An 8,913-nucleotide genomic window follows, 5' to 3' on the forward strand; every position below is an offset into this window, starting at 1 on the left:
GGGAGCCCTGCTTTTCTGAATCCTCTACACACAGCGGGTACTCCTGTGCATTCCTCTGCAAGCTTTTCTGTTACCTGGTTATTTTTAGGTTTCAGGTTTATGGATTTTTTTACTTCGTTTTTAATAAACTGTGGTAAGAGAGACATAGCACAAGATTGTTCATTCGAGCCGCATTTCCCTGCACGGCGCAGGGCACCGTCACCCCCATCCGTCCCCACCCTCCATCCCCAGAGTGTTTCCACCTTCCAAGACTGGAACTGTCGTTTTACTCTTCAGGAAGGCCTTCCACTTCCGACTCGGATCTGCTGATGCCTCTCTGGGTTACAGCCCGGCTGCCATCAGCAGCCGGTTATGGGGGATCAGCCAGGCCAGCCCTTCCCTCCGGGCCGCCTTCTCCACGGTCGCAGCAGGAGGGCCGTGCGGCCAAGGGCAGCTCACCCAGAGGGGGTGAGGTGCCTCTTGGGCACACTGATTATGATAAATAAAAGTTACTCGAGAGACACTCAGACACTCAGCTCCTCCCCTATCCCCCCGAGAGCAGGACGGTGCCCTCCCTGTACCCAGAGACAGAGACGGTCTCGGCACCAGAGACGGGAGGTTCAGAGCCCAGCACGCTGGGTGAACAACCCTGTTCCTTGGTCCTCATGTCCCTCCCAGCCCACATTCTGTGCAGAATTCCTTCCTGAGTGAAGCTCCCGGAGTTAGGTTTTCCTGGTCCCATCAATTCCCCACAGATCCGTTGTCTCTGTGTCTAAAAAGTCTGAAAACGGCAGCCTCGGTCACTTCCGTGGGCTCCATCTCATTATTGGGCCTCGCTGAGCACGTAAGAGAATTTTGGTTTTCTCTCCTGTTAATCTGTCTCATGCCAATTTAGTTCTTACTCCAGCGGGAAGACCTTCAGGGTAGAGAAGAATTTTCCCTTACCTTCCAGCGTTCAGGAAGACCCGTGTGGACTCAGGACATGGTGGGGACGATTCATTTCATCATTTTGAGGAATCCTGTAGTTGTAATTATACCCCTTTCTGCAAACTGTCCACCAGAATTCCCACCCACAGTTCTGATTCCTTTTCTAAGTTAGGGAATCCAAATTTCTGAGACAATCAGAACCCACAAAACTCCTTTACCCTCTATAAAAGTTTTGGGTCAGGCATCAGAGGGAAGCCCAAGGGTGACTTTGTACCAAGGGCAAGACCACCCAGAGGGGATGAGGAGCCTGTTCCCGAGTGCACTTTACTGCAACACTAAGAAAAAGATCCCATGAGGCTTATCTTTGTGGCCGTGGCCCAGGACCTTGCACCATCTGAGTCTCTCTGTGGCCACAGGAGGAGAGCCGTGTTCTGGTTTCTTCCCTCCTGCAAGAGGAAGAGCCGGCTGCCCAGGATGGGACTTTGCCAGACACTTCCAGCCTCACCTGAGTTCATGCTCTCAAGACCCCAAAAGCCCCCCTGGGATGCCCCCTATGGCCTTTCCCAGGATGGGGCAGGTGAGCTCCGTGGTCCTTAAGCAATTCAGATTTGGGTTGTAATGATTCCCATTATGGCTTCAACATTTCAGGAGCCCAGGTGGCCCACATCCTTATGAACAAGTGCCAATCCCGGCACCTGCATAAAAGACAGAACAGACTCTTGCAGTCCTTTGCTTTTCTTTGCCCAGCATCTTCCCTCCACCCCTTTCCCCTATCAACACAGCTCCCTTCTTGGGAAGAATGACTACTTCCCCAACCTCACCCCAGGTTCCCCAGGGCCAGGACATCAGGGAATCCATCTTTCCTCCCTCCACGTTTTATGCAGGCTGCTCCATCTCTTGGGTGTTCCTGTGAATTTTGCCCATGACTCTGCCCTTCCATTAATGTCCCCACCTGGACCGTGACTGATGCAGATGAAGCAGGTACCACTCTGGTACTCGAGATTGTTCAATGATGCTGAATCCCACAGTGAGAAAGTTATTCCTGCTGGGGGCAAGAATTCCTGTCCCCTCCAAGGTCCTTCTAGCCAGATTAAGAATCCAATTGTGGTTAAGACCGATTACTAGGGAAAAAAATCAAATTTAATAGCGGATGTATGAGGAATCCACACAGACATGGAAATCCAAAGACAGGAAAAATGAGGCACATATGTCATCCTGTACTAAGGACAAGGGGGTGGGGGCCTGGGACTACAGAGGAAAGGAAGGCAATTTACAGGAAGATGAAAAAGAGTAAATGTTTGGTAAGCAAATATTGGCTGGGCCGCTCAGAAACAATGGGACGAAGATAGGACTTTGATCAAAGTGGCCTTCCTAGGTTCCTCCTGTCTATCACACCAAGTTCACATCATAATGTAGTTTTCTGTGTTGATAGCTCTCTTCCTGGAGCAGGTCCTCTGTCTAAATTCTTTTTAGGGCACTGAGGGAGAGGTAAAGGGGTTTTCCTGAACTGGCTGGGTTTTGATTGCATTTTAACTCAAAATAGTCTTTAGGTCAGAGAGGCCCATCTTGGGGTAGCCTGCTGTTGGCCCCTACAGTTCCCTCCTCTGAAACTTCCCTGAAGTTCCACATGTTAAAAGTTGGACGATTATTCCATCTTGTTGGGCCAGTCTCTTAGTCTTGACAATAGATTTGATTCATTCTGTTCAACTCATTTCAGGAGGTGATGAAGCAGGTGTGCTCTCAAAGTTAGGCCTGTGGTTCCAATAAGCAGGTATTAAATAAGAGGCATTTCTATGGAAACAAAAGGAAAATAATGATTGGATCAAGTTATAAACCAGTTTTGAGGGCTGAGGGTAACAAGTCGAGATTTCTGGATGTCAGTCTGGAAGCATCATCCTCAGATAGAGTGGGAGCAGACAGTGACAGTGTGACAGATTTTCCTGGTGTGCAATTCAAATGTCTCTGGTGATCCTTTTCAGTGGCTGGAAGAGCAAAAAGCATGAAGATGGTCCATACGTGAGCTGTTGTGGCGATTTCTCTGAAGTGTACGTCCAGTCATTTATATTCAGTTTTCAGGGCCTCGGGAAAAAGGGCAGTTTTTGTTCTCAAATGATTCCAAGTCTGAAAGCTGAAAAAAAATTTAAAAATGTTAGTTTGGAGAATTGTTGCCAGGCATGGGAGGACCTTGTAGAAATCGGAGTCTAGTTCAGTTTAGGATGAACTGTACTAGAATCTACCGTCTACAAAGGCGTGTTACTGAAACATGTTTTCTCTCTGTAATCACCCTCATTTTTACCAAAGATTTTCAAGTTAACATTTATTTGCAAAATAAGTCTAGTTTTAAAAAATACTTGGCCTGATTATTTACATAAGTGCAGCAAGAATAGTGATTGATCATATAGGTCCTTTAAAACCTGCTTTGATGGAATTTTTCATAAGGAATTTCTAGATTGAACTTTTAATAGCCCCTCAAGGCCAGAGCCAAGTTTACTTGCCATCAGAGTTCACCTGCAATACCTATAGATTTGGGGAATTGCTCTCTTCTCAAGGTTCCCCAAATATCCTGAGGTTCCTGTACTTGTCAAGAAGTGACCTTCTTTACTCACCTGGTAAGGCTGCTGGGAACTCTGTAAGCAAAGTACTGGGCTGATATCTTCAAGGGCTCTTACAGCCCCATAGAGGCAACCTTAGTTGCTTAAAGCTGTGTGATCATGTCTGAGTCTGTGCATGTCTTTCTCAGATTTGACAGTCTAGCCAAAGCCTTGGTAACATAACCAATGTTTCCAATGTGTCCTGTTGCAAGGAAAACAGATTCTTATTGAACTTACATAAATAAATATATTGCCATAAAAATATAAGAACACTCACTGAGTTTCTGAATTTTGGAGGGTTCAGGTGAGGAGAAAAGGTAAATGTTTCAATCCTGCTTACAGCAGTATAATGCATCAAATTTCTATGAGTCAGTTACCTTAAAAGAAAAAGTTTCCTTAAATCTGGAAAAACAAAACGTTTTTTTAAGTGATCATAGAGTCATAAAAATGATACCAATCCTCCTTGGTTCTTTCAGTCCCATGTTATTAAGTCTTGTTCTGCTTGAATCCAGTTTTTCCACTGGTTCTGGATATGTTTACATAGCTTGGTTTTAGGATATTAAGGTTATCAAAAACCTGCACTCAGAGGTTTGTTTCTGGTTTTGTTCTTAGCCTTTTCATGAGCTTCACAGAAGATAAAGCACATTGGCGAAAAGCTTTTATAAAAGTATCTGAGTAAAAGTATAAACGTCTGTAAATGATAAAAGGCTTAAAAAGGGCCATGATTAAATATCTGGTTATTTCTGTGACACACAACACTTCAAGACAATAACATACCAGGACATCAGATGTCTATGGGCTTTATACAATTTTGGAACATTTATTTTCATAACATCTCTACCCAAATACAATTTAACAAGATTTAGCATCACTTACTTGACAATGCTTTAATTTATGTCATTTTTAACACACCAAGAAAGTCTAATTAGTTTAATTTCTCACAAAATCCTTGAAATGTTCCAGGAACTCTCTGGAAGATTTCAGTTAGATTGTGGTCAGAAGATTTGACTTCAGAATTTTATTTTGGGAAGTTTGTAAAACTTTGACCATTTGATTAAGTGGGATCACAGATCATTATGTAACAATAGTTATCCATTTAACCAAAGTAATAGTAAAAGATGTCAAAGGCATTTATGCCAAAGGTTATATAGTTATGAGCAAAATTTAGCTCTTTTAATAGTAAGACTCAGTTTTCTCAAGTAATCAAAGACCTGATAGACATACAAAGTTATTTTCACAAGATACAGAATCCCTTTTTTTTGGCAGATAACTTTAAAGGCAAAGAAAAAACATTTGTTTGTCATTTTTAATTAACAGCCAGCCATCAGTTCAAGAAAACTTTGTTCTTTTAACAAAGAGAAAACATATTTTGCACCAGGCTGTTTTTAATATTAAAATTCATTTCTTACTTAAATTTATCTTAATTTTAGCTAGTACTAACCACATCATTCCTTTTCCATAAACCTTTTACAACTTTCCTTCTTATATTCAGAAGTTGTCCTAAGTTTTGGGGGTTTTTTTCCCCCAAACAATCATCCTCATGTTAGGACAAAAACCACTTTCTTTTTCCTAATAAAAAATATATCTCATTCATCATACCTTTTATTTTTTTGATAAATTTTGCAACAGAGCTAGCTTGAATTTATTTGACTTTTAGTAAAACACATACATAATAAAAGTCTCATATTTAATGCTGATAATTCTAAAGACATGTCTATTTTAATTAAACCAACAACCTTAAATTACCTTTAGTACCAAATATTTTCCCAGATCACATGAACTTGAAAAACATTTTGGTTAGTTTTTATCTTTCTGAGTTTTAAAATGCCCAATTTTTATAAGCACTTGCCTTCAGCTAAATAGTCTTTCACAACCTAACGTGAGCAATGCCTCTGGGGGAAGGGAAAATCTCTCACATTTATCACATACATGGCCATCTGCACACAGACAAGATAGTAAAGACAATCCTAATATTTGTGGAGAGGACACTGAAGGCACATTTTTCAAATATCTCCTATTTTTTTTTTTCTGATGACGCACTTTTCCCTATAGTTTGCATTTCAAAGAATGGCTTTTAGGTCTTGGAAAAGATGGGGTAGAAAATTTATGTCACAAAGGTGCAGAGAGACTAAGTTTTCTCCAAGGTAGAAATTTGGAGCATATCTTTCTGTTATCTGAGGTGCTAGAGTCTGGGCACAGAACCCTTTTAGCAGTTTGTATTTTTAAAAGGTCTCTAACTAACTAACTAACTAAATAAATAAATAAAAATTTTTGAAAAGCCACTCTCCCTTCTCTTTTTTCCCAGTCTCAGGTGATTTTGGTCTGTTTTTACTTTTTAAAGACAAGATCTACAGGGCGCCTGGGTGGCTCAGTTGGTTAAGCGACTGCCTTTGGCTCAGGTCATTATCCTGGAGTCCCTGGATCGAGTCTCGGGATAGAGTCCTGCATTGGGCTCCCTGCTCAGCGGGGAGTCTGCTTCTCCCTCTAATCCTTGCCCCTCTCGTGCTCTCTCTCTCTCTCATTCTCTCTCTCTCAAATGAATAAATAAAATCTTAAAAAATAATAATAAAGACAAGATTTATAATTGTCAGGACAGAGAAAGAATGTATCTTTTTTCCCTATAGTTTCAGAGTAATTGTTATTTAAAATGGATCTTTCTTTTCTTTTTTTTAGAGAATTTTTTAAGAACTATTTATTTATTTAATTTAGAGGGAGGTGGAGGGGCAGAGGTAGAGGGAGGAAGAGTCTTAAGCAGACTCTGCACTGAGCCAGAAACCCAACACGGGGCTAGATCTCATGACCCTGAGATCTCGACCTGAGTTAAAACCAAGAGTCTGACGCTTGATCGACTGTGCCACTCAGGCGCCCAGATCTTTCTTTTCTTAAGTAGAGAACAATTTGTTCCAATATTCTGATCTTTTATAATATCCACAAACATTTTAGAGAGGAATAGGTGAGTTTGGGGGATTATTAAGTATATGTGGGTTTTGACTTGTTTTTAGGGTTGCATTTCTGATCTTGCAGAGATTTGGAAGACAGAGAAAGTTGTTTTTAATTTCCCAAAGAACTGGATTACAGCTTGAATATCAAGGGGCTGCCCCATCTTTTTAACTAAATTTGTTTTTGTGTTTGCTTTTTTATATCAAAAAGATTTTTTAAAAATATTTTATTTATTTATTTGACAGAAAGAGAGTACAGAAGCAGGAGCAGCAGGGAGAGAGAGAAGCAGACTCCCACTGAGCAGGGAGCCCGACATGGGGCCCGATCCCAGGACCTCATGACCTGAGCCGAAGGCAGACGCCCAGCTGACTGAGCCACCCAGGCACCTATCAGAAAGATTTTTAACTGAAATGGGAATCAAAAAATTTATACCTTTGTAAAGCCTGTATAAAAGCATTTTAACAAAAATCTTCTTTCTGGGTACACAGCTGAAACTTGGCTTCTATTAGCCCCTGAATATTGACCTTTTTCAGATCATTTGTAGGAGGCCCCAGGGAAAAATCTGGTCCTCTTTTCTCGGTGAAGGAGGGGTTAGTGAAGAATCCTTATTCTTTCAAATTTCTCTCTAAATCTGGTAGGATATTTTAAAAGCAGAGGCAAAGGGCTTTATAATTTAAAAGATCTGATGGTTCCAGAGGACATCAATTCCTCTGTGGTGGGGCTCTAGGACACACCTGTAAAGGCCATTGTATAGGGATGTCTGAATCTGGGGCACCCGGGTGGCTGAGTCGGTTAAGCGTCTGCCTTCAGCTCAGGTCATGATCCCAGCGTCCTGGGATCGAGCCCTGTGATGGGCTCCCCGCTCAGTGAGGAGTCGGCTTCTCCCTCTACCCCTCCCCCTGCTCATGATCTCTCTCTCTCTCTCAGGTTCTCTCTCTCTCAAATAAATAAATAAAAATCTTAGGAAAAAAAAAAAAGGAAGGAAGGAATGTCTGAAGCTGGCAGGGCCTGAAGACAGAGCCCTAGAAGGGGGGCGGGGGGAGAAGTGAGCCTTACTGCCAGTTTCAGATGCTTTTGTTAAATTCCTTTTCTAGCTTTCAGCATTTACAAGCAACCTGTATAATGAACCTGGAGATTGGGCCAGAGTGCTCCCTGTAAACTTTTAGGGACAGGGAAGTCATAACAGGCCAATGAGGCTAAACTTTAAGAGTCAGGCCCTCCCAGCAGTAACACCCGGGTAGTGAGGAGCTGGGACCGTGGTGTTTCCTAAATTCCGGCTCCTGCACTGAAGCAGTGTCCTGTGTGTCCCCTGCTCCCCAGGCAGGCAGGTGTGGCTGGCCGCAGGGGTGAGGCCTGGGGCGGCCCTGGCTGTGGGCCTCTCGCAGGCCGGGCTGCCAGGCTTGGGAAGAGGAAGGGAAAGCAGCAGGGAACCTGAGGAATCAGAATTCTAACCCAGTGCCGCCCTCCAGGGGGTCAGAAAGTGTACTTGTGTAAGTGGGAGGCAGGATATGTACTATTTCCCTGTTTATTCCCTTTAATCTTATACTTTAAATATTTACCCAGAGATGGGGGCCTCTGTTTGTATTCCTGCCCGTGGCTCATGAAGTAACTGAGCCTGGACACCCATCCAAGGGCCCTCAGATCTCGCCTGGCCACCACGATCACCTTCTACCTGACGTCTCTGGGCAGTCGGAGGGAAAGTCCCAAAACTGAGTCAGATCTTGCTCCCGCCTGCTGAACACAGCTGGACCAAACCCAATCTCCTGACCTAGGTTTGTAAAGCCGCCTCCCTCTCTGATCAGGCACCGTTCTCCCCCAGACCACCTGGCTCAAGCCCCAGTGCAGACCCCTCCCCCTTCCTTTTGGTCTGGTTCCTGGGACACACCCAGCTCTCTATTGCCCCAGGCCCTTTGCACTCACTATTCCCTCTGCTTTCCCCCAGCCCCCACTCTGGCTGCCACCCCTCTCCAGTCTTTCACATGTTGGTTTAAATGTCACCATTGGAGAAGTGTCCCCTGAGCACTCAGTGGAAAGTAGCCATGCCCCCACCCCCCTTTCTCTCATATGACCCTGTGTGAATCCCTGTACTTACACCAGGGACAGGTGGTCTCTCTTGTGACTGCCATGGATCCCTAAACCAGTCATAGACAGTGGGAAATGAAAGGCGTGATTGTGCTCCAACAAAAGTTTATTTACCAAAGCAGGGGCGGACCGCCTTTGGCCCCAGGCCATCGTCTGCCAACCGCTGACTCACCCCATCTGGCGTTTTTCTTATTTGTTTATAGCCTGAGTCCTGCCTCTCTCACTGTGGTCTCTGCTGTGCTTAAAACAGTTCTTGGCATATTGTAGACCCTGTGACTCTCTTTTCAGTGAATATTATTTGGTAACTGCATCGCTCTTGGACATCCTGGTGAATCATGGTTTCTACTTGCCCTTTGTCCAGCACATTTTCCCCTGGCAATTTAGCTTCATTGCC

General features: G+C 43.7%; 1 long non-coding RNA gene across 1 annotated transcript; it reads right to left on the reverse strand.

Annotated features, from left to right (window-relative positions):
• Positions 1-2,073: 2,073 nt before the first annotated feature.
• LOC118533997 (uncharacterized) lies at positions 2,074-8,642 on the reverse strand. The gene is made up of 3 exons (XR_004916462.2): positions 8,530-8,642; positions 3,513-3,699; positions 2,074-3,034 (listed from the first exon to the last, which is right to left on the reverse strand). It is a non-coding gene; the product is annotated as an uncharacterized LOC118533997 (long non-coding RNA).
• Between the last annotated feature and the right edge of the window lie 271 nt (positions 8,643-8,913).

The sequence above is a fragment of the Halichoerus grypus genome, chromosome 14 (genome assembly GCF_964656455.1).
Source record: "Halichoerus grypus chromosome 14, mHalGry1.hap1.1, whole genome shotgun sequence".
Lineage (NCBI taxonomy): Eukaryota > Metazoa > Chordata > Mammalia > Carnivora > Phocidae > Halichoerus > Halichoerus grypus.